Source organism: Danio aesculapii, chromosome 4 (assembly GCF_903798145.1).
Source record: "Danio aesculapii chromosome 4, fDanAes4.1, whole genome shotgun sequence".
Lineage (NCBI taxonomy): Eukaryota > Metazoa > Chordata > Actinopteri > Cypriniformes > Danionidae > Danio > Danio aesculapii.
In genome coordinates, this window is record NC_079438.1 from 30,469,813 (window position 1) to 30,497,435 (window position 27,623).

Genomic DNA, 27,623 nt, shown 5'->3' on the forward strand with positions numbered 1-27,623 from the left:
TTTATTGTCTCACATGGGTTTATTTCCATTAATATAAGCAGACATATGGGTGTTGGGTGTGTGTTTGGTTCTACAAACAAGTATAAACAAAGAATAAGTAATTAACATTCACCCACAGTATACAAATACAATAAATAATAGTTAAATGAACAGTAACAATAGTTAGAAAGACATTAGATAATATTTAGAAATACTTATCTTCACTTTATATAGCTTATTCATCAGTTTCTCAACTTTGGTCTGACCGGGGATCGAATCCACGGCTGTGTGCAATACTGACGTCACACAGTACAGCATGTTCGTTAGCATGACTATGCATTTCTAAGCCTACACGGCAACCTCATTAAATTATTTAATATCCTTTAACTAACCTCAATAAAAGGCAAATATGCTTCAGCTTGATGCAAACAATAAGGATAAACTATATACAGATGTTAATCATGCATTTAGGTAGTATAAAACTGGCTCTTAGGGTGACTTTACAGCACTAAGTAATTAAACAATTAAACTAAACATCTTATACATTAACTACTTACATTTAGATGCACGCACACAATTAAATAAGACCATTAGAAAGGAGGATGACTCTCATGTGCTCCATGCTACACAGACTATTACCAACTTACACACATATGCTACTTTCTAGAACATTCAAATTATATGCGGTCTATCCACAAGAGGGAAGTAACAGTCTACAGTTCTCAAGTAGTGTCTGAATAAAGAGCCCTTTGCAACGCAGATCATCTCACTGCTGCTGACTGATCCTGCAGTGGATTATGGGCAAATCTCTCCTCAGTCTTCAGCACAGTTTTACTGATGATCCAGGATTAATAAACCCAAACCCAGCACAGAGCGAAGTGAATGTGGTCTGGACTGAGTGGATGAGACTCATTGTGTCTCTATAGATGTTGTAGAAGATCAGAGTTCCTGCGCTGTTCCTGCGCCACAAACACTCCTATTCTACTGCTAAGCCGCTTTACTGGGAGACGAGTGCGTGTGTTATTGTGTGTGAATGAGGAGCTGGAGGAAGAGCAGCTCAAACTCCAGGACTGAGCATTATGTTCAAACACACACTCACGACATCCTCTCTTCCTCCTGATGCTCTTATAGGACACTGATATATCCACACCATAATCATTTCCACTCCAGTCAATCTCCCAGTAGCAGCGTCCACACACGCACTCTCTGCACAACACCTAAGACACACTTTACCTCTGTTCTTCTCAGACAGAATGAGAAGAGTGTGTGCTGTGTTTGGATCCAGTGTGAGGAAGCAGGCATCTGAAAACAACAAGAGATACATTTATAACCATAGCTGTTTGTGTGTGTGTGTGTGTGTGTGTGTGTGTATGTGTGTGCGTGTGTGTGTGTAGACGTACATTTGCGTGGTCCTGCTGTTATCCTCGTGTCTTCTCCATGATCCAGACTGTAAACACACACAGATTGATATTCAGTCAGTAAACAAACATCAGCTTATAAGTCACACATAAACACACACACACACACGCACACACACACACAAAATAAAAATGTTTAGAAAACCCGAATCTATTTAATTACCAACATATAATACAAAATATGAATACATAATCATTTACTAATCATCTACTCACTATGTTGCATCCTAAATTAAATAATAATAATAAATAATAATAATAAATAAATAATAACTTGCATACATGCAGGACTGGACTGGAACAAAATACATTTAAAATGCTCCCCATGCACACTCTTGAATATGTTTACCAACTCAACAAATTCATTCATTTTTTTTCAGCTTAGTCCCTTTATTAGTCTGGGGTTGCCACAGCGGAATGAATCGTCAACAGCATATGTTTTACGCAGCAGATATCCTTCCAGCTGCAACCCATCACTGGGTTCACAGGGAAACATTCATACGCACTCACTGACACACATACACTACCGACAATTTAGCTTACCCAATTCACCTATTCCACATGTGTTTAGACTTGTGGGGGAAACCGGAGCACCAGGGAGAACATGCAAACTCCACACAGAAACGCCAACTGACCCAGCCAAGGCTCGAACCAGTGGCCTTCTTGCTGTGAGGCGATCATGCTACCCACTGCACAGCCACCAAGTTGACTAATTAAAAACTTAAAAAATGTAATTTATCATTATAATAAAATTATATCCACACTGGATGTCCATCTTATGTGTGCCTGTGTGTTTTGAGGGAGCCTATATTAAATAATGAACTTAACAAAAACTGCCTGCTTATGCACAAAGTTAATGTTGATTAACAAAATAAAGTTAAATAATAAAAGCAATGTGTCAGAGACCCTTAATTTGTTTTAACTCAACAGTGAAACATCAAACATAGATTAAAGTTTGTACAGTTAATCAAATGAACTTAAACAATTAAAAAGTGCAAAAAATATTTGTTTGTACCCGAACTATAAAACTAAATGTAATTTTTTTTTGCACACTAATTTTATTGTGTATAAATATCATTATAACCATACTGTATAAATATTATTGTAACTATATAGGCCTACATCATGCTGACGATCAAAAACAAAATGTCATGATATCACTGGCAATTGTCTTCTGACCGAGTACACCTTCACATACCTGTACATCAGTGGTGCTCAACCATCTTCCTGGAGATCGACCTTCCTGCAAAGTTCAGCTCCAACCCTGATCAAACACACCTGAACCAATCAATTATGACCTGAATAGCACTTGATAATTAAAGGCAGGTGTGTTTGATATGGGTTGCAATTGAAATCTGCAGGACGGTAGATAACCAGGAACAGGGTTGGTCACCCCTGCTGTACACGAATGACACTCATAGAGCTTGAGAAGCAGACAGTTCTTTATGTTCTATATAATTTGTAAAATAAAGAGTTGCAGATTAAGGAAACAGCATGGGAGGAAGTTGCCGCAGGCCTTGTTGCAGATGAAAAATAAAAATAAAAAGTATTTATATATACAGATAGGTAACTAGATAGAATAGACAGAGATAGATTAATCTGTACAACAGCCAATCCGCTGCACGCTGCTGACACAAAAGGCAAACTGCTCTCCATAAAGGCGTAAAACAGGTGACTCTCAACTATTTTAACACACCGACGCTGCATGCTCACACAGAGCCCAAAATGTGAGTTTGTGATTGGGTCAGCCCAATGTCAATAAAGTAAAGAACCACTGGGCTGCAGATTATGTCACATGGGCCAGTCTGTCCGAAAAAGACATCTGTTATTACTTTCAGAGCATCACAGATCACAGCATCGTCAATTAATCAGACAGAAAAAAATCAACAGTCTTTTAAGTGTTTTATGGGCCGATTGCAACCCAAAAAGTATGTTGGCCCAGTGGGAAACTGCCCGGTCAGCCAGATAGCTAATCCACCGCTGCATACAATGTGCATGTAGTACTAGCCCAGATGAAGTATAGCGTTAACTGTCTAAAGAGCTAATTGATCTCTCTAATCTCATTAAGTTAACTGATGTCGTCACTGCCTTGTTAACTTACACAGCGGACAAAAAAAGTTCCTCAGCAAACAAACCTTATGAAAAACTAATAACATATTTCAGATATTATGTTATGATGTATTGTTATTCGTCTTATTGAAACCATGCTCTTGTCTTTGGCTCGTCATTGATTTGAAAATAGCTTGAGAGTTGAAATTCAACAATGTCTTTAGACAAATTATTGACAAATGTCAATCAGCATCAGCAGCTGCCAGCAGCAAATAAATTTTGGGGTGGCCAATAAGATGTCAAGGGTGTCCAGCGGCACCCCGGACACCCCTCTGGCTCCACCACTGGAGGCAGCACTGAGCTGTGCCTCACGTTACATTATTTTATTATTATTAAAATGATTTTATACATTCTAAACATTTTTATTATATGTCCTCACTTTTCATATAATAGGTAATGTATTTAGATTAGATTAGATTCAACTTTATTGTCATTACACATGTACAAGTACAAGGCAACGAAATGCAGTTTCGGTCTAACCAGCAGTGCAATAGCAGCTAGTGCAGGATACAGGTATAAGTTATAAAGTGCAGTTATAGAAAAATTATGGTAATATTTACAGATGGATGTACTATGAACATTATATACAGATTGTATTAGCTATGAACAGATTTACAATAAATAAATATATGTACAGGATGCTATTAATAGCAGAAGTGTGCAGATAGATAAACATAATTACAAATGTCCATGTGCAGTGGGTATGTACAGTTCAGATAAATGAATCAGTGCAATGAATATGTGCAAACTTTAAATGTGCAAATGTTAAATAGTGCAGTGATTGTGAGGAGTATAAGTTAGAGGAGTGTGGGGGGTGTATTGTGGAGGCAAACGAGTCAGTGAGGGGCAGAGTTCAAAAGGGAGACAGCTCTGGGGAAAAAGCTGTTCCTCAGTCTGCTGGTTTTTGTCCGGGGGAGCCTGAAGCGCCTGCCGGAAGGCAGGAGAGAAAACAGTCTGTGAGCAGGGTGAGAGGTGTCCTTAAGAATACTGCGTGCTCTGCGCAGACAGTGTTTCTTCTGGATGTCCTCAATGGCTGGCAGTGTAGTCCAAGTGATGCGTTGGGCAGTTTTCACCACCCGCTGCAGTGCCTTACGCTCGGCAATAGAGCAGCTTCCATACCAGACTGTGACGCAGTTGGTCAGGATGCTTTCTATTGTGCAGCGGTAGAAGTTCACCAGGACGGCTGATGAAAGCTGGTTCTTCTTAAGTTGCCTCAAGAAGAATAGGCGCTGATGAGCCTTCTTGACCAGGCTGGAGGTGTTGGTGGTCCAGGAAAGGTCCTTTGAGATGTGGGTCCCCAGGAACTTGAAGGATGAGACAGGCTAAACGGCCATCCCATTAATGTGGATGGGATCATGTGAGCCTGTTCGTCCCTTCCTGAAGTCCACAATGAGCTCCTTGGTCTTGTTGGTGTTAAGGAGCAGATTATTGTCGGTGCACCAAGTGGCCAGATGCTGTATCTCCTCCCTGTAGGCAGTCTCATCATTATTGCTGATTAGACCAATCACTGTGGTGTCATCTGCAAATTTGATGATGGTGTTGGATCTGTTCACAGGCCTACAGTCGATGGTAAAAAGGGAGTAGAGGAAGGGGCTCAGCAGGCAGCCCTGTGGTACACCAGTGTTGAGTGTGACGGTGGTGGAGCAGATGTGGCCTGATCTAACATTCTGAGGTCTGTTAGTCAGAAAGTCCATAACCCAGTTGCAGAGATTGATATCCAGGTCTCTGAGTTTGATCAGTAACTTAGAGGGTATGACAGTGTTGAATGCTGAGCTGAAGTCAACAAACAGCATTCGTGCATACGTGTTTTTATTGTCCAGGTGTGTGAGTACAGAGTGCAGTGCTATGGAGACGGCATCTTCTGTGCTCCTGTTGCCACGGTAGGCAAACTGATGTGGGTCCAGTGTGGATGGCAGAGAGTCTTTCAGATGTGCCAGGACCAACCGCTCGAAGCACTTCATGATGATGGGTGTGAGTGCTACAGGGCGGTAGTCATTCAGGCATGTTGGGCTGGAGTGTTTGGGCACTAGCACAATAGAGCTGGTTTTAAAGCATGTTGGCACAGTTGCTAGGTTAAGCGACAGGTTGAAAATGTCTGTGAATACCCCAGTGAGCTGTTCTGCACATGCTTTGAGGACGTGCCCAGGGATACCGTCTGGTCCAGCAGCCTTACGCACATTGATCCGACTCAGTGCGGTGTAGACTTCTGAGGAGGTGAGTGTGATAGGTGAGTGTTTCACATTTGTCTATCACTTATTTAGTGTTAGAATCTGACATAAAGCTGCACTGAAAAGACATGAGGTGAGGCAGGCAGTAGCTCTGCCATAATGAAGAGGATGTGCATGAGCTCATGTTATTCTTGTTCTTGTTCGGCACGAAGATCTGGGGTGTCCACCCCAGTCCAGTTTCTCACTGCGCGGTGCCCATGGTTGGTCATGTTGACAACAAAAACAAGGATCTGACTCTCCTGAGTCTGTAGTGTCAGAGGAAAAGACAATATTTTCTGCAGCTTGCTGTAGAGGTCAGGCTCCATAACCATTTCTAAAACTGGTAGAGGTGAAGCCCTTTCAGATTTTGTTTGCTGCTCTTCTCACCAGCAAATGTCCAGCAGATTGGCAGGCAAATCCACTTGCATTTGTTTAGTCTGTTCTTCTCAACATCAAGCCGATGCATAGATGAATTCACAAATAACTTCCCTGATCTTTCTCTATTTCGAAATACACCCACAAACGCAACCTTGACCTTGATGTAGTAACCAGCAGTATGGATGCCATCTTTATTAGCACAGTAAATACTGTGGCACCCATCAAATTAAAACTACACCATGGTATAATAGTCATACTCGCGCTCTCAAAACAGCAAGCCGTGCCCTGGAACTGGAATTTAGAGGTCTTTAGAATTGCATACAAAGACAGTATGTCCAGCTATAGGAGGGCTCTAAAATCTGCCAGGGCCGAGCACTTCTACAAACTGATAGAAAATAATCACAACAATCCTAGATTCTTATTTAACACCATTGCTAAATTAACAAATGATCGGCCATCTTAGGAACAAAACCTCAAAGTAGTAGTGATGACTTTCTACCTGTTATAGGAGAACCTCTTCTTAACGTTATTAACTCTTCTTTATCTTTAGGCCATGTTCCAAATCCTTACAAGCTGTAAAGCTGTTATTTAGCCTATTATTAAGAAATCACAACTGGACCCCAGCAACTTAGCTAATTATAGGCCTATTTTAAATCTTCCATTTATGTCTAAACTGGTAGAAAAAGCTGTTTCTGCCCAATTGTGCTCCTTTCTGCAGACAAACAATGTTTTTTTAAGTGTTTCAGTCAGGTTTCAGGGCTCATCACAGTACAGAAACCGCATTAGTGAAAATAACCAATGATTTACTCTTGGCTGCTGACCAAGGGTGCATCTCGCTATTAGTTTTACTCGATCTTAGCGCCGCATTTGACACCAATGACCACAATATCCTCATAAATCGCTTAAATTCTACAGGTGTCCAGGGACAGGCTCTACAATGGCCAGTAAAGCCCAGTAAAGTATGGGGTGCCTCAAGGATAAGTTTTAGGCCCTTTGCTGTTTACAATATACATGCTACCCCTGCGAGACATTATTAGAAGACATGGGATCAGCTTTCACTGCTATGCAGATGATACTCAATTATATATTTCAACTAAACTAAATGAGATGTCTAATCTGTCCAAGCTAACTGAGTGTATTAAAGATGTTAACGACTGGATGACCAATAATTTTCTTCTCTTAAGCTCTTTAAACTCTAAAAGACTTATTACTTATTGGGCCTAAATTCTGTACACAGCAGATTCCACAACTCGACCTACAATTAGAGGGATACAAAGTTAGCTCTATTGTAAAAGATCTGGGTGTTATATTAGACAGCAATTTAAACCAAATATTCCATATCACAAAGACTGCATTCTTTCATCTGAGAAATATCGCTAAGTTACGAAGTATGCTATCCATCTCAGATGCAGTAAAACTAGTCCATGCTTTTATGACTTCTAGGCTGGTCTACTGTAATGCACTGTTTGCTGGCTGCCCAGCATCGTCTATTAACAAACTTCAGCTAGTACAAAATGCAGCCGCCAGAGTTCTTAGCAGGTCTAGAAAATATGATCATATCACCCCAATTTTATCCTCCTTACACTGGCTGCCTGTTAAGTTTTGTATTGAATTTAAAATATTGCTTCTTACCTATAAAGCTTTAAATAATCTAGCTCCTGTTTATTTAACCAACCTTCTGTCTCGCTACAATCCAATACGCTTTTTTTGAAGATCTGAAAACTCAGGGCTTCTGGTAGTGCCTAGAATAGCAAAGTCGAGTAAAGGAGGTCGAGCCTTCTCGTTTATGGCTCCTAAACTCTGGAATAGCCTTCCTGATAATGTCCGAGGCTCAGACACACTCTCCCAATTCAAAACTTGATTAAAGACCTATCTTTTTAGCAAAGCATACACTCAGTGCATCACTTAGCAGTATGATACATGAATGTGCTCCATGCAGGTTTCTGCATCTCATTTATATACACTATAAACAGCTATGAACACTTTTTTCTTCGCTGCTGTCGCCACTGGCTTGCATGGTTCAGGATCTGTAGAGCTGCACATCGATGGATTGCTCTTCAGTGTTTGGACTCTCAGTTGTGATTATTAACTAAACTGAACTTAAACTCTGAAAACTGAACTACACCGTTTCAATTTACTATGGTCTTTTATGTGAAGCTGCTTTGACACAATCTACATTGTAAAAGTGCTATACAAATAAAGGTGAATTGAATTGAATAAATACAGTCTTTGTTTTTGTTTACTCCCTGTGGTTCTGAGAGCTGAGGTGCATATTTAGATTCTTTCAGACGCATCAAAGTAAGTGCGCAAAGGTCACTCTCACACACTGAATTAGCTGTTATACTCCATGTAACACCATATAAAGTCTAGAAATAAAGCTTTTTATTTGCACAGGCCTTATTAAGGGCTAATAATATCAACTGATGATCAGTAGTAAAAATGACAAAGTTTACCTCTTCCCAACAGGGAAAACCTCCAACAATCAAGAATGCATGGTTATAGGGTGTCATGGTTTTGTAATCAAAAAATGTGATTATAATGGAAGTCAAAGGGGCAAAAACAGCCATAAACAGTAAATTAAGGAGAAAAAAAACATCTTTTACATGTCCAAGACTGTGATAAAAGATTAAATAAATCCAGTCCACAAATACTTTTTATATTGAAAATATGTCATTTTGTGTGTCTTTTTTACCAAATCAGTGACATCATTTATGAATTTGGCAAATAAAGAGTTCAAATCCTGTAATTTTCAAAATTACAAAAAAAAAAAAAAAAATTCTGATGCATTTTTACAGCAGTTTTATTTAGTGAATGTTTTCATCTCCAACACAATGAAAGGGTAGTAAAATTGAGTTTTATTTGTTTTTCTTAATGTTTAAAGCATTTTCTCAAAATGTGTGTCAAAATAAGAGAAAGTCTAACTAAGGCTCAAAATCACCCCAGAGTGGATAAAAATGACCCAACATTACAACAGGGTTAAACTCTAAAATCTGCAGAATCTATAAATATACACCAGATTATTCGCTTTCTGTCTCTACGCAGAAATCACTAAAACAAAACCATGTATATGCTCCACATACTTGAGTTTGTCCAGTGTGTAGTTTGGATCCTCCAGTTTTTCAGAGAGCAGCTTGACTCCTGAATCTCCTGGATGATTGTAGCTCAGATCCAGCTCTCTCAGGTGTGAGGGGTTTGAACTCAGTGCTGAAGACAGAAAACCACAGCCTACCTCTGTCACCATACAGCCAGACAACCTACAAACACACACAAACAGTTAACATTACTTTGGTTTGACAGACAGACGTCACTAACACACACACCCACACACCTGTGCAGAAGCTGATATTTGCTTTAGTTTAGTCACAGAAGGAAAATTGAAAACACTTTACTTGAAGGGGTTCATAAGACTGTCATGACAGCTTTTTAATCATGTTGTGATATGTCATGAATATGGATGAGATGTTATGAATGCTTAAGACAATTGTCATTAAGTCTCATTAGCTCAGTTATGCCATTGTAAATGCAGAGATGACATTGTTTGAGATGTCTGTGTTGTTTAACTTGACATTGCCAAGCCAACTTCATAAATCTGTCATAAACATGATTGTCATGAGGCCATTAGAATTGTGTCATGAACTTTTTTTGATAATTTCTTTTAGTGGAACAAACTGAATTTATCATTAAAATTTCACATTAAAATTGCCAGTATGATGTCAAATAAATGTATAATAGCATCATGAACATTAATTACATTATAATGACGCTGTAATAAAATTCATGACACAATTATAATGTCCACTAGACAATCATGTTTATGACAGATTAATGTTCGCTTGGTAATGTCAAGTTGTCATTACCATTTACACACACATGTTATGATGTATTTGTTGCATTTGTTGCATTTGCATTTGAAATGATATAACTGAGCCAATGACACTTGCATAGATTCTCATGCATCATTCTTGCATCGTTCTCATGCATAGATTCTCATTCATTTATTATTTTTCTCTGAGTGTGTGGGTGTTTCCCAGCACCGAAGGTTGTACTGTCAGTGCTGGGTTGTAGTTGGAAGGGAATCTGCCATATAAAGCATGTGCCAGAATAATTGCCGGTTCATTTTGCTGTGGTGACCCCTGATAAATGAGGAAATAAGCTAACAGAAATTGAGTGAGTGAGTGAGTGAGTGAAGGCCCTGGATTACTTCAAACAAAGTTGTAAGAGCCAGTTATGCATAATTCATTTGTGATAATAATTTAGTTAAAAAGGTTAAAGCATGATGAAAATTGATATTTAAATATATTAAGAATTCATTGTGATTGTATTATCTAAAATGCATAATTTAATAATTGATACAATTTAAAAACCTTTACTTTGGTATTTTGGCTTCCGACAGTAATACGTCTTGAGGTCATTAGTTCATACGTTAAAGGCAGATTGCAGTTATGGATGTTGGAAGCAACACAGTTTTTTGACCGAGCTATGCCGAGCTATATTGATTCTATTGTTACTTTGTATTTTTGTTGCATTTCTTCAGTAAACCTTTTTTAAAAGAAGATTCGGTCTTACTCGCGTTTTTTCAAATACTGGTTGTTGGAATAGAAGCTGCAAAAGGTGGTACATAAGGATCTGCACGAAAGGTGTGCCCCAACAAAAGTTATGTTTCATTCTTTGTCTGAGGGCAAAAAGAAGCGGTGAATGTGTCATGCTGCACAACACTGTGATGATGACGGCTGAGAGATAGGGACAGTGTTGTAACCATTTTTTGAAAATGCACTTTTATTTAGTTTAAATATTAGTTTTGTATTTATTCTTTAACTTGCTGGTTGTGAACATCATGAAGGCATGGTAAATACAGCATGGCAGTACACCAAATAAAATAAAAGTAAATGCATTGTCACAATTTTGACAGCATCATACATTGTTGTTGGAAGATTCTTGTTTTTGCAACCGATTTCATTTTATATAATTTGTCTCTTCATTTTGATGCATTTTTGTTGATTAATTATTTATAAGATAAACAAGAAGATCAAATAAATGTGAGTGGAATGGCGTGCGTTTGCCAAGACCCTGCTTCCACAGCCAGAATAAAAGGGCCACCACAGTTTCATCCACTGGCAAACAGCCTCCTCCTCCACATATTTACACCGCTTTATATTTGCTGCAGCCAGACACTGAATGGCTCCACCGGTGTATGTACTCTCATATTAAGGACACATTCTGAAATGGGCTTTGTGCCAGTATGGGACCCCCTCCAGGAATGATCATACAGGTGCAGAAGCTGCTGTACTGGCTCTGCTACCTGACCCTCTAGTGTATTCATGTGTCTAGTGTTGTTGTGTTAATGTTGCTTTCCTGTTTGACAACCGGGCAACGAGAAATGAATCAGGGGGGAAGGAATTGCAGGTCAAAACGGTTTTAAAATGGCCAAACAAACTTACAATAGAACTTTGTTTGGGCCAGATTTCAATCAAAATGATGACTTTTCAGTTCATGGTTTGATTATTTGAAGTGAGTGCACAGCTCTTTTAAGACATGCTGCAAAAATCCCAAAGAACATGAATCAATTATGTTATGAGCTGAAATTTCACAGACACTTAAGAGCAATATTATATCTGGTTACATATTGAGTAACTTATTTTGACAATGCTAGTGTGTATTGTTCCTGTGTGTTGTATCCTCCCTTATCTGTTTCTTTCTCTCTCTCCACATGAGTGGAGATCAGGTGCAGCTGTGAGAGGGGCGATGCCAATTATAAAAGCATGCTGTTGGCGCTGTTTGTTGAGTTCTGTTCCTGTTTCCCCCCGCTGCTGTGTGTGTGAGCAGATCGCTCTAAATTCTCTGTGTTGCAGTGATATCTTTCTGTCCGAAACCCTTTTTTAAAAGTCATCTGGTCAGATACTAACATAGATACTGATACTGATACAGATACTAATATGGTAATAGGACGGTATTCTGTATTACCTGTGGCTGAATGTTTATTTACTGCTGAATGATATAAGGGAAGACCCTTTTCTTTTGCCACTTTTTCTCCTGTTTAAAGGATAGATAAGGAGGGTAGAATTGTTGTTCCCCTTCAGGAGAACTTCAATGCTATGTGGAAACTTCCACTATGGGGATTTTGTCAGAATCCAATCATCAAAAAGAGTATATAAACGGGCCAATGAAATGCCTATGAGTTGGCAGTGTCAGCATGCACAGCTGTCGCTACTTACAATTTAGAATATAAGCGCAGAATGTGCCAAGCTAAGGCATCCTTTTCTAGCTGAAGAGACTTTCATGAAGCTTCTGAGAGAGTCGATGTCTGTTGCGCATTTAGGATCGCATCTCGCTCTTGCAAAAGGGCCACCAATGCCAACTGACCCCCGCTCCGTGGTGGGAACTCCACATGCTCTATTTAAGCTTGAGTGAGAGAAGCGTGCTGTCCTCGAATGGCCACCCTTTCACTTGATAACACAGAGGCTCAGATGTCCATCGCTGCATCGGAGAACGGGCTGTCATTGTCTGATGAAGGATTCGAACTCGCTCCCTCCCACTAGAACTAGAAGCAGACATGATGACCGTGCTTTCCCAGGCTGCTTCCGCCTGGAGATGGTTTATCCCCCAGCCCTGTAGCTGAACCGACTAGATAGGTGTATGTGGAGGATGCAAAAATGCAAGACTTTCTAGCCTCCCGTCCCTTTCTTCCTGGGAGTGCACAATGGGCTCATGCAATCTTGGGGGGGCGCCTTTCTCTTCCCGATCTACCTGCGCTTCAGCCCTCACCATCCTTGGTGGTGGAGCAGCCAGGGAGTATGAGTCGATTCCCCAGATTGAGAGTGCAATTGCAGGCTCGTGTGGTGCCTCTTCCTGGTGGAGTCAGCCTCATCTCCCGTCCAAGGCGTGTTGGTTATCTGCTTCCCGCGGAGCCAGAGCCCACACATCGGCGGGCCAGGTTGCTTCCACCCTGCACGCTATGGCCATCTACCAGCGCTGCGAAGCGCAGGCTAACTTCCGGAAAGTTAGAGTAACCAATAGGATTAGAGGTAACAAGTAAACCAAGTCCCACTCCAGGACTGACAAAAATCCAAAAAATTTCGCGTGAGCAGAGAAAAGAACCAGCAAGCGAGTGGAGAGAACTGATCGCGCGTGCTGTAGGCATGACTAGGACTGCACGATTCTGGCAAAAATGTGTATCACGATTTTTTTTGCTTAAAATCAAGATCACAATTTTTTCACGATTCTGTAAATGTAAAATAAAGATTAATATGATTAGCCAATTATTATTGTTAATTGTCAAGCATATAGTAAAACAACAATAATATTAGGCCTGTGTGTAGATCTACTGTTGCTTAAAATGCAAAATTTTGTATAGACATTATGGTGGACTTGAACAGACTTTCAATATGTTCTGTTTGTCAATTCACAGTAAAATGATGACATCAGAATACAACTATTCATAATTATAAAGTTGATTTATTATGTTTAAGACATGTGCTTGTCATCTGTTATTGTCAGCATTATTAGACCATTTGTTGTCACTGGTAAAATTAGAAATTTGTCATTATCAGATTCCTTCTTGCATTATATTCAACATTATCTATAAGCTAGGGTTGTTATACTGACACAGTAAACATTTATTTTCATGCACAACACTTTGATATGAAAGAAAAAAACAAATCAAATGCTCGTAATCATAATTCTAAAATGCAATATGATCATTGATGTGCGCACAGGTTTCACTTTCACTTCCGAGTGCGGCTCATGGTTGCTGTCACTGAGAAAAAACACACACATGCATATCATTCTTTCAGCGTGGCTCTCAAACGATCACTTTCACGTGTAATTTCACGGCCACGAATACATCATTACATGAAGACAGAAATAACATTTTGGGGTGAATTATACCTTATGACTACAGTAAGTGACACTTTAACACCATTTGAAGGTTCAATGTTGCTGTGAAGACTTGTGTGTCTGCCTTGCTTCTCTCCTGACATTGAAAATATAATTGGCAAAATCGTAGCAAAGCTGAATTAAGATTGTGTGTAGGGTCGAATCGAGATCATGATCTTTTTTCGAATAATCGTGCAGCCCTAGGCATGACCATGCTCACATGAGCGTACATAGTGCGCACAGATGATGATCTGCTCCCGGTTCACATCTCGAGTGTAAACATCACCACTGCGCTTGATTAATTTTGGCATTGATTTGTCGCCATAACCCCAGTGTTCCCTGGATCGGCCCTGCCTCTCCGTGCTGACCCACTGCTGGTACATCAGCAATCATAGTGATGAAGCCATTAGCGAGGGCTCTGCCAGCTAACCTTCGTGGTGGCACATTCACACAATCAGACTCAGCTACGCAATTCAATTCGCGAAACGGGTTTATGGGTGTGTATCTCATCAGGGTCAGCCCTGTGCCTGCCCCTGTCTTGCGAGACAAGATTGCTGTCCTCCTGGCGAAGGATGCAATTTAGCCGGTCCTTCCAGCCGAGATGGAGAGCGGGTTTTACAGCCTATACTCCATCGTACCCAAAAAAAGCGGTGGGCTACGGCCAATCCTAAATCTGTGCGTTTTGAACCGCTGTCTTCACAAGCTGCCATTCAGATTGCTTGCGCAGAGGCGCATCCTCCGGTGCATTCGTTCTAGAGATTGGTCTGCAGCAGTAGACCTGAAGGATGCGTACTACATGTCTCCATATTTCCACACCACCATCAGTTTCTGCGGTCTGCGTTTGAAGGTCGAACCTGGCAGTACAAGTCCTCCTCTTTGGACTCTCTCTGTCTCCACTGATTTTTCAGCTCACGGAGGGTGCCCTAGCATCCCTTTGGCCCATGGGCATCCTCATACTCAATTCTCTCGACTGGCTGATTTAGCGCTCACAAAATCAACTGATTACACACAGAGACAGGCTGCTTCGGCACCGAGACCTATTGGGGCTTCAGGTCAATTGAGAAAGGTGTAAGCTTGCCCCCGTACAGAGCACCTCTTTTCTCTGGTTGGAGCCACGAGGGAGGTATCCGCCTTTGCAGCATGTCTCAGCTCATTTGCTGTCTGCAAAATGATTGCAATCCATTCTTCCCCACCGAGCTCAACCATGCAGTCAATGCGCTCTTGCGGCAGTTTCGCCTGGGAAAATGGAGACTCCAGCTGTGCCTCTGGCTACACAACTGGCCCTGGGGCGTGCGTAATACATATTTCTCCAGTGAGCCTACTCACACAGATACTGTGTAAAGTCAAGCCTGTTTCACACTGCAAGCGTAAGCGGCACGTGAGCAGAGCATGAGCAGGGCATGTATTTTTCGGTGTCTATGTTAACAGATTAGAGCTTTCATACTGCACACAGCAGCACCGCGTCAGTGTGAGGCATGAGCGTTGCTGAAGCAGCAGTGCCATGAGTTTCGGCACTGGGTCTATTTTTGCTGCGCTGTTCATGCTCAATTAAAGTGACAGTGCATTGATAATGACCAAAACACATTGAATAACAGTAAAAAGTAGCAATTTTACCCAAGAAATGCGTTAATAATAGCAATTAAATGAACTTAAACGATTAAAAACTGCAACAAATATTTATTCATGCCAAACTACAAATCCAAATGTAAAACAATTTTAGTATTAGTTTTGCTTAACTAGTGTTGCAGGAGAGGGGAAGCTTAAGACTGCTATTTACAGGAGTTGTAGTCCATAGCGAAGAGTATTGTGGGTAGTGTAGTTCGACACACATGCTGGATGATGTGAGCTCGCCGTGTGCTGTGCAGCTGAAGCAGAGGAAGAATGCTTTATTCGGCTTTGTTTTATGTTCACTCAAGTTATTCCACCTGGGAGCTGTTTGCACTGTGAACCTGACAACATGAAAATAAGTAAAAGAAGGGCATGCATTGATTACTTTTGTCTGTCTCATCCTTTGCACAAACTGTTACTCTGCCGCTGGACATTACTGAAGTGGAGAAAGCAACACTAGTTTGATCATGTATACATATCATTATAACTATATTGTATAAATATTATTATAACTAGGCCTACAACATCCTGACAATCAAAAACCAAATTACATGATATCACAGTTGATTGTCTTCTGATTTGTGTGCACCAGACATGAATGACACTCCTCATAGATCTTGAGAAGCATACAGTATGATCTATAAAATTTGTAAAATAGACTTGCAGGTTAAGGAAACAGCATAGGAGGAGGTTGCCGCGGGCCTTAGTACAGATGAAAAGTTTTTTAAAAAGTGTATTTGTATATAGAGAGATATGTAAGTAGACGGAATAGACAGAGCCAGAGAGAGGCAGACCCAGCCCCTTTATTGTCCTGTTCACGCTTTGCGTGTTATACAGACCGTACTTTGTGCATTGTACGGATCCTCTGACAAAGGAAGTGCTGTATCAAAACAGAGGTTGGAACATACCCACTAAACAGTGGATGCCATCTCCCTCACTTATCTGAGCCAGGGCAACCATGTCCCACAGGAGTGACAGCGAACTCCACTCAGAGCGCGCATCCTTTTGGGCGTTAGCACACGGCGCTTCTCTAACAGACATTGTAGAGCTGCGGGCTGGGTGACACGTAATACATTATGAGATTTTTTAATCTTTGAGGGGAGCCAATTTTTTCACGTGTGCTGGAAAACCCAGATGAATAAGTAAATTTGGTTAGGTGTTGTAAAACGCTTGCTGCGCCTTTCTCTCTAACACAGAGATACGTGCATTTTCTCGTTTTGTCAGTTGAGTTCCCTGTTTGGCGAACCCTGCAGAGATTCCTCAGAGGCCCCCAGCATCTGACTCAGCAGAGGAGTCAGGTGATGGCCTGTTACGTTGTTGGCATGCCCACTGGTCAGCCCGCGTTCTGGGTATAGGTGCCCGCTATGTGCGATCCCCGCAGGCGATCCCATATGCTCACTCAGCTACGATGTAGTCTCCCCTACCAGGCGGACCAGTGTCTTCTCTCCCCGCTAACCATCTCTCTTTCATACATGTACTCTCCCTTCTCAGAGTTATTCCATATGTCTTCTTGCCACCAGGTCTCCCCACTTGGGCAGCAGGTGGCCTTTGCAGCATCCTCCCTATCAGGACTGCACACTTTCCCAATGTACTGTCATATTAAAATTCCTAGAAATTAAGTAGACACATTATGACTCCTGAAAAATATATCTAAATCTGTAAAACTTCAGTTGAAGTGTGATAAGTAAGAGCCAGGGAACACGTTGGAAGACTGCGCCTCCGGTGATGCAGGTGCGCTCACGCTCTTAACTTGGCATAACCTTTCATCGGGGGCAAGGTAAGGTTCAATCATATGGTGTTTTCCATTCATTTCCCCATAGTGGAAGTTTCCACATAGCATTGAAGTTCTCCTCCCAAAGGAGAACGCTCTGGTTACCAAAGTAACCCTCGTTCCCAGAGAGAGGGAACGGAAATGCTATGTTCCTTCGTCAAAATGATTGCTCCTTAGCTGTTGGACACGATAGTCTCTTCAGCTAGAAAAGAATGCCTCAGCTTGGCACGCACTGCACTTTTATTTCAAATTGATTGTAAGTAGTGCCAGCTGTGCATGCTGACATTGCCAACTCATTGGCATTTCATTGGCCCGTTTATATAATTTTTCAGATGATTAGATTCTGACATAATCCCCATAGTGGAAGTTTCCACATAGCGTGGAAGTTTCCACATAGCATGGAAGTTTCCTCCCTTGGGGAATGAGAGTTACTTTAGTAACTGGAGCGTTTTATTTACAGGACTTTATTTTTGGTTTAGGTAAGAGATCCTTAATATTAGTTAGCGTACTTTGTTTTGGCCTTTTGTTCTCTTACCACTTTTGATTTTGATATTGGAAATATTTATGTATAATAAATCCGTTACCCCTTTTCGATAACTTGGTCTGTGTGTGTGTGCGCTTGGGGAGCTCTGGGTGACCTCTTTTAATAGATGGTCATCCTTATCTATATGCGTAGTGCGGTGCTTCTGCTAAATAACAGGTAAATACAGGTGCCCTTCAATTCACACTTGAAATAAGAAATATGCACTTTGAACAATCATAAAAATAAAATACATGGCAGCATTTTTTTCTCATGTTATCATTCTTTGTGGTATTTTCAATGTAAAAGTAAATTGTGACAGCGTTTATTTTATAGAAACTATCTTTTTTTATTTTACCTCAGTGTTACCAGTTTACAGCTTGAACTCTTCAGTCCATCAGAGAGAAGCTTCACTCCTGAATCCTGCAGGTCATTGTTACTCAGGTCCAGTTCTCTCAGGACACAGTTTGAGGATTGTAGAGCTGAAGACAAACTCTCACAAGATTCGGCAGTGAGTTTACACATGACAAATCTGATAAATAAGAACAAAAATCTAATTTACAGTGTAATTTTTAGCCATTCATCAAATGTAAATAAATGTTATAATCAATAAATCAAGTGTTTGAACTCAGACCTCAGTGTCTCCAGTTTACAGTTTGGACTGTTCAGTCCATCAGAGAGATGCTTCACTCCTGAATCCTGCAGGTCATTGTTACTCAGGTCCAGCTCTCTCAGAACACAGTTTGAGGATTGTAGAGCTGAAGACAAACTCTTACAAGACCGAACAGTGAGATTACAGCACTGAAGCCTGTGAGGAAAAACAGAAATAATTTTGTGTTTATCTAGCAGGGGTAATCCAGAGCAGAGACAAAAACATTTAAATGTTGTGTTTTAGTTTGACCAAAGGTAAAAATCACTATATGTACTCAACAACAGTTCACATATTTATGTGATAATTATTAGTTATAATTAATAAAAATTTTAAATCAATATTTATATTTCCCTTTTCCAAGCTCATGTTAACATAGTAGAGCTATCAGTTTTGAAATGCACACTATTTATATTTAAATGTGTTAAAAGAAAGGAGAGATTATATTATTGTATTGTGTAAAAAGAGAATCAAAGTATTGAAAAGAATGTCTGAAAATGCAGTAAACATAAGGAGAACAGATATTGTATACAGTAGGTGAATCAGTAATGCATATTTGATGTGAAAGCACAAATAGTCTCTGCTGTTTCTGCACTGCATGCATATGACTCATTGATTAAAGAAGTGTTGCAAATCGATGTGTGTAATGGGCATAAGCGTATACAGAAAACTCTTACAGTGCTCTTCTGGTGTTTTTGACCACTGGTATCAGTCTCATCAGTGCTTCATCAGATCTTCTGTATTTCTGCAGTTCAAACTTCTCTTGAGTCTCTTCTGACATCAGGAGCACAAACACCAGACCCGACCACTGAGCAGAGGACAGATCCTGTTCTGTAAGATTTCCAGAGGTCAGACTCTTCTGGAGTTCTTCCACAAAGTTATCTTTCAGTTCATTCAGACAGTAGAAGAGGTTGATGGTCGTCTTTGCTGATTTCTCCTCCTCTATTTTCCCTTTGACATAGTCAGTTGTGTCTTTGATGTTCTCAGCAGGGAACCGAAGAAAAAGGTCCAGTTGTCCGTTCTTGCTTTGTAAAGTCTTCTCTACTGCATCCTTATGAAGTTTAAACAGGGTCTTTTTAGAGAGTTTCCATGTCAGTTCCTTTTTCCTGGAATCAAGAAATAGATTTGCTTTCTTGTCTTTGTAAGTGAAAAACACATAGAGAGCAGCAATGAACTCCTGAACACTAAGATGTACAAAACTGTAAACCTGTTCCCCTGAAAAGGGGTTTTCCTCCCGAAACATTCGAGTACATAATCCAGAGAACACAGACCCTTTCTTGACATCTAGTCCACACTTCTTCAGATCTGTTTTGTAGAAAATCAGTTGCCCTTCCTCCAGCTGTTTAAAGGCCAGTTTACCAAGCTTCAGAACAATGTCATCAAAAGACCCAACATTGGCTTCAGGTTCAGAATCATTGATTTATCTTTCGTTCATCTGTTGCTTTTGAGACAGTAAGAAATTGGTGTACATCTCTGTGAGAGTTGTGGGTGTTTTGTCATTGCTCTCTTGACCCAGCAGAGGCTGAAGAACAGTGAGAGAGATCCAGCAGAAGATGGGGATGTGGCACATGATGTACAGACTCCTGGATTTCTTGATGTGGCTGATGATGTTTCCAGCAATCTCAGGACTGCTGTTTTTGATGAAGTACAGCTCCTTCTGCTCATCATTGGATCCTCGCACCTCAGTCACCTGATCAATGTAGTTTTGGGGTATCAGACTGGCTGCTGCTGGTCTGGATGTGATCCAGATGAGGGAAGAGCATAGCAGCTGTCTCTTTAAGAGATTTGTTACTATCTCACTCACTGTCATTTCCTTACCAACATCTGTAAATCCATTCTCCTCTTTAAAGTTCAATTCAAAGCGATATTCATCCAGTCCATCAAAGATGAACATGACCTTACCTTGTTCTTCAGGAAGAGAGCTCAGTCCTTCAGGTCTTCTAAAGAAGTACTTGTTAAGCAGACCTATGAGACTGTACTTCTCTTCTTTAATCAGATTCAGTCTACGGAATGGCAGTGGAAATATGAAGACTATTTCCTGATTGTCTTTTCCTTCAGCCCAGTCAGGGATGAATTTGCTGACAGAGACAGTTTTTCCCACTCCAGCGATCCCCAGTGTCAGGACTCTTCTGTTTTGTCGACCTGTGTCACGCTGAATTTTAAAAATGTCATTACACTTGAGTAGTTTATCCTTGGCTGTCTGTTGGTTGTGTTTTGACTCCATCTGTATCACCTCATGGTCATTCTCTCTTCCTCCAGTCTCGTTCTCCACCACATATAGATCAGTATAAATATCATCCAGGTACTTCATATGACCCATCTGTGAATTACCAATCAATATCTGCTTGTAGTCCTCCTTTAAGTTCTTCTTTAGTTCATGGCTGGTGTTTGTGTAATCAAGAGGAGGAGATTCACAGTTCACTGAAGCTGCACCTTTACAAGAGAGAAGAAAAAGTTGTAAAACATAATTATGCCCTGTGCTTGCACATATAAACAAATTCAGAAGAACAAAGACAAACAATATATTCACATTCAGCATGAGCAAATATGCAGCTTCTTAAAGCCCACAAATGTTGAAAATGTGAAATTCAGGCACCCATTTACATGCAATAGTGTTATGATTGACAATCACTGCTGTCCATAGAAATACTGAATTCAAATACCATTGCTAGTACAGAGTTTTAACATGGAATATTTGAGCTGGGAATTAAACAATACCATGCTTCTGTGTATTCTCCAGCTGATCAGCCAAGTCATTCTGCTTTATTTTCTTCAGGATGTCCACTGTGAAGCTTTTTCTGATCCAAAACATGACACCAACTTATCCACTGTCTTCAACCTGTCTGCATTCTCCATTTCAGCTTTTAAAATAACTGAATGGTCATTTATTAGGCACCACTGAACTTCCTTTAGGTTATCTTCTAGCAGTTCATATAGTGAGTTCTTGAGCAGCTGTTTAACATTCGCCATGGTGCTTTAACCATTCACAGCTTCGGGACAAGAGCAACAACATCTGAATTAGTTTCACAATTAACATATGGACTTAAGTATTGATTTTTTTTTTTGAATAATGAAATTAACATGTTAACAGAAACTTGAGATTTCAGAGAGCTACCTTCTGAAATTGATTGTCACCTTTTTAAGTAGCACTTGCTAACCAGGAATAATGTAGATTCTTGTTTGTCTACTTAACTTGTGTCTTAAGCAGAAGCTCTGTAACTTTTCTTCCTGTATCATCATGGAGGAGTATTTATTTAGATATTCAACTGGTTAAACCACAACCATTTTAGAAAACTAATAAAACCAGTTTTAGAAAACACTTCAGATTCAGACTGGTGGAGAATCACACACATTTGACCACTGTTAAAAAACCCGGTATACTACATTCTTGAGTACAAATGCCCATCACTGTGGTGGTACCCTGAAAGGTACCTTTCTGTACCTCTAGTTCAGAACTTATAATTCATATGGGGTACAAAATAAGAGCCTATTGTGGACCTTTAAAGGTACAGTTATACTTAATGTACCTTATTGGTACATTTCTTTTGACAGTGTTGTAGAATTATTGCAGAAAAAAAGTGTACTGAAAAACACTGAAAAAACTGACAACTAATACAATATAAAAGCTCTTGAAATGTAGTTGTCAAAATTATCTGAATCAAATTTTATATTTATTGTGACACACATGGCCAAGTAGACCTCAGCTTACACTGTTTAATGCAGACATGAGAAAATAACTAGATGATTATTGCAGCAGCTTGAGAATGTGCCCAGGTAGCAACAAATTCTTGCCAGATTTGTTAAAGAGCAGGCATTCATCTGGCACTGGCTAAATATTGGCCAAATTTTGCCCAGGTTTGGCAGAGGTGGCACCGTCTTTAAGGCAGCATGCAAGTCATGAGCCAGATGTCAAATGTAGTTTTTGGCCCAGATGTTAAAAGATGATATGTGGGCCATGTAAGTTTGGCATATCTTGACCCTCTTTTAAAATACATTTCAATAATTTTTTTGAGTAAAAAAATATTTTGGTGCACAAAGTCATTTCCATCTTCCTGTTTGCATTTTCGAATGCCTTCATTTTAATCCAGGAAACAATGTATTTATCAATTGTGTCCTGTATGTTGCAAAAGAACTGAATTTAACCTACATTACATATATTTTATTAACCATTATTATTTTACAAATTATATTATTAGTACCATTACTAGCCATTAGATTGATCACAGAATCAATAATACAAATATGGACAACACCCTTTTGTGAACCAATCAAGTAATGAGATGACATCATGACCTCTCTCGCCCACCAAACTGGTAACTGGGAACCCTCTTTACTGTCATGCAGAGATTTAATGGAAATATAAAGAAGCTCATTTAAAAAGTAGTTCACTTTGCCTTAAATTTGACCAGTAGACAACTGAGGACATTTATTGATTATTCCAAACACTCAAATATTAAGGCTACATCTTTTGAGTCAGAATTGTTGAAAGTTTACCTACTTGTTAGCAGCAGGTGTTCATCATCAGGGCTCAATCATCAATTAATTAATCATTTATTTGTCTCATTAAATTGAAATCTCCTGCTGAGTTAAGCTGCGGTCACATTGCGGTGAACATTTTAAAAAGCCAGCGATTGTTCCATGTTTTAAATTTCTGTCCAGAGAGGTCCTATTTTGATCCTCGATGGTCTCACGCAGTCAAGCGATGCGATTTTGCAGGTCAGAGTTCACCAAGCTTGAACTTTGCACCGCAGCAATTTGCGAAACTTAACGCATGACCCTGCGTTTCCGGTCTGACACATTCGCGTGCGTATGAATGGAAGTCTATGGGAGGAAAAGCCCAGTGTAACCGCAGCCTAACTTTAACTAAATTTAGAGTAAGACCAAACACACTCTGAGCTGATTAAATGTTACTCATATGATGTTGCTGTTTCTGAGAGTAAGATGGGCATTTGCACCTGTTGCTCATTAATCTACCAGCTCAAAAGCTAAGCAACATGTCTGTCATCCTGTAGCCTGATGTCAGAGTGATGTTGTAAAGTAGACTCTGAGGGTTGTGGATCCATTTGCAAGCTTTATTCAATAATCGACAAAAACAGCAATATGAAAGTGGCAGTGATATGTGCGTGGTCAGGCAGAGCAATGGTCAAGGCAAGACCTTGAGGTATCATAATCAGAATATCAGGCAGATGTCTAGGCAGGTAGCTAAGGATCTTAAACGATGAGGCAGGCAGAAAACACTCACAGTCAAAGGTACAGGCATGTCGTAACAGGTAAGCAGTTCAGAAGTGATTTAAATACTTAGAATTGTCTGCGGGCAAAACAAGACTTTGCACAGAACTGATGTTGGGATTCTGTATATATGTGCGAGTGGAGATTGTGATCATCTGTTGGATAATCAACCCCCAAACGGGATTATGGAACTTGGAGTCTGGTGAATCTCTAGTACTAGGGCAATGATGCCCTCTGCTGGATATTAGAGGGAATAGCCAGGACCAAGATGGTAACAGATGAAGCTCTGTCTTGCCTTACTGTGATGTTGCTGAAAGTACCAGAGATCTCTACTGCATGAAACTTACAATTTATTAGCTTACAATTTATTGTAGTCTTTTAGAATAGTTTTATCACTGTTGTTGTGATCCTTCTCTCTGTGTGGGAAGCTGCAGGGATGTGGGTGCCATTTTATTCCTGAGAACCCCTTTTCTTTTGTTTATGTTTATTTATGGGATTTAGTGTGTTTCTGTTATCAATTTTCTTTTCTTTTGTCAGTTTAAACAGTTTTACTCCCTCTAGTTAAAAACTGCTTATGTTTGTTGGTATGCTTCTGGTTTTACTTTTATCATTTGTGCTTATGTTAAATTACTATAAAAACGAGCCCCGGCTGGGTCAGTTGGCATTTCTGTATGGAGTTTGCATGTTCTCCCCGTGTTGACGTGGGTTTCCTCTAGGTGCTCCGATTTCCACCACAATTCAAACACATGCGCAGTGGTGGAAAGAGTACTGAAAAATCATACTCAAGTAAAAGTACCATTACTTGCCTAAAAGGTAGTGTAAGTAGAGTAAAAGTATCTGTTTTCAATATTTCTCAAAGTATGAGTAAAAAGTAGCCCTTTCTAAAGTACTCAAGAGTAGTATTACGCTGTAAAAAGCTGATGCATTTACATGTAATTTGTGCATGTGTGTGTAAACGTAACATTTTGTAGTGCATCTTGTTATTGCCCAGCAGGAACACAATGTCATAAGATGTTAATATTAGGTTAGATTTAGGTTTTAATGTCTAGCCAGCGTCTAAGGATAATCTTACTTTGATGTCAAATGACGTTGATATTTGCTTGATTTTAGGTTGTGTTGGAAATTAACCAAAATCCAACACTGAACCAACATCTTAAACCAATGTTATATTGACGTCAAATACAAACATTTATTCATCAGGTATGGCAACCAAAATCCATCGTCTGATAGACACCCTAGTGGTAACGTGTACACTACACAACGTCATTATACAGTAAACATCCGTCATCTTCTCATCAGTGACATGCATGTAAACAGTCACTGGGTCAATTCGTGCAAAGATTTTGGACATCTTGCACACTTTTCATACTTCCAAGCAGTTTGCTGCTACTATAAAGCGCCCATGTCTTAAGGTAGTTCATTATGATGCGCTTTACCTTCTATGTGCGATTTGATTGGACAAGAATGACAGGACTGATTTTTCTAATAACCATAGACAGTATGGTCTAGTATTGACTGCAGGTTGAAGAAAAGTAGTGGAGTAAAAGTACAGATACAGCAGTTAAAATGTACTCAAGTGAAAGTAAAAGTACACAATTTTAAAACTACTTTGTAAATTACAATTCCTGAGAAAAACTACTAAATTACAGTAATTTGAATATTTGTAATTAGTTACTTTACACCACTGCATATGCACTATAGGGTAATTGATTAAGCTAAATTGGCCGAAGTGTATGAGTGTGAATGTTAAGAGTGTTTGGGTGTTTTCCAGTACTGGGTTGAAGCTAGAAGGGCATCCGCTGCATAAAACATGTGCTGGATAAGTTGGCGACCCCAGATTAATAAAGGGACTAAGCTGAAAATAAAATAAATGAATGAATGTACATTTGAAAATGATTTACTTTATTTTAGAGGAGAATTTCATAGTTTGTTTTCTGCTTTTGTTTTGAGAAATTTCATGATCTCTGAAATGTACAGGTTTAATAGTATTTAGACAAATAAAACTATAAAAAAAAATGCAGGGCTGCACGATGGCGCAGTGGGTAGCACGTTCATCTTACACAAGAAGGTCACTGGTTTGAGCCTCGGCTGAGTCAGTCGGCGTTTCTATTTGGAGTTTGCATGTTCTACCCATGTTGCATGGGTTTCCTCCGGGTGCTCCAGTTTCCCCCACAAGTCCAAAGACATGGTACAGGTGAATTGGGTAGTCTAAATTGCCCGTAGCGTATGTGTGTGAATGTGGGAGTGTATGGATGTTTCCCAGTGATAGGTTGCGGCTGGAAGGGCATTCGCTGTGTAAAACATATGCTGGATAAGTAGGCGGTTCATTCCACTGTGGCGACCCCAGAATAATAAAGGGACTACGCCGAAATGAAAATGAATGATTGAATGAATAAATTATGTAAAACAGGTGACAGTTGTAGCCACAGCAGAAGGTTGTTTATCATCAGAATCAATTAACCATAAGCACTTCAGGAAAACAAATGAAACCACTCTGACTACTGAAACTCTTCAGGATTTTCAGCTCATGTATCTACAAATAAGAGTGTGTGAATCCACTGTACTGTAAAGGACTATTATGATATAAAGTTACTCTGCCCTTCTTTTCCACAAATTTACAAACTGTAAAAAAATCTGAACAATAACAGTTAAATGACTGTATATTCTAACTGAATTTTTTTGTACTAAACATATTATGGGTGTTTTAAGGGGATCGCAGCTCAGACAGCATTTGATAGACACCAGGACATAGTTCTTCCTCTGTTTTCCCCTGGTAAGTACGGTTAATAAAATAATATTGCAATATTTTAGTTAAAAGACTGCTTTATTACCTTTTTAACATTATTTTAAATGATTATTGTCTTGTCTGAACCAGCCATGGAGAAAGTACAATAGTGAATTATGTTGGATATTGTTAATAAGAACAGACTGTTTTTCATTAAAGTGAACTATAAGTAGGTAAATATAATTCTAACGAGCATTTACCTAAGTAGAGTAAACGTTTTTAATTTATGGTAAAACATCTGTGTAATTAGCTGCCAGTACATTTTCCCATTTTTTTACAGAATATTTTAGAGTGCACTCACAAAACAAACTAAATGCATTTATGGATACTGTTATTGCAGTTTGAGTTTTCTGCATTCAAGAGCTTCTGTAACTGTGTTGCTGTGAATGAAGCTGTCGAGTGAGTTTCTGTCTCAGAGTTCACAGCAATATGATAGGAATCACAGTCTGAAAATTACAGACTAACTAATAAACACACAGATCACTCATAAACACAGATCATCAAAATGACTTCAGCTCAGCAGTAAAGTCTAAGAAACACAAAGAGATAATAAATGGATAATCAGATGACACTCATAGATGATATAAAGCACAGAAAGAGCAAACTTTCACCTCAAATAATGTCTGCAGATCTTTCTGTTCTTTCGCTGAACTGTTGAGTTGATCTGAAAACTCTTGCATGTCTGAAAAACATGTCAAAACATGTTTGAAACATGAGGGAAAAAAACAGTCAGATGAAAAAGACACACAATTATCACTGGAGGCTTTTTCTCAGCTCTCAATAGCAGTGTTAAGAAGACAAAGTAAAGCAATCACTGTAATGTAACAGTCTTCTTTTGTAATGCAGTAATTTAACAGGTCATTTTCCAAATTTGGTATATATTGTGCTTATATATTGTACTTGTATACAAGTTACAATGAATGAATTGTAGCCCCATTTAAGTTGTTATGTTTATATTGTTTATTCATGTTTGTTATTTATTTTGTACATGATGGTAAGTGTGTTGTAAAAGTAGCAGAGCAACAGTTAAGCTGTTCAAAAAGGCTACAATAAGAAGAGAGAGAGAGATGTAGCATCCAATAATATATAACAAACAAC

General features: G+C 39.6%; 1 pseudogene; it reads right to left on the minus strand.

Moving 5' to 3' along the window:
* Positions 1-27,202, minus strand: LOC130222862 (NACHT, LRR and PYD domains-containing protein 12-like; annotated as a pseudogene).
* Between the last annotated feature and the right edge of the window lie 421 nt (positions 27,203-27,623).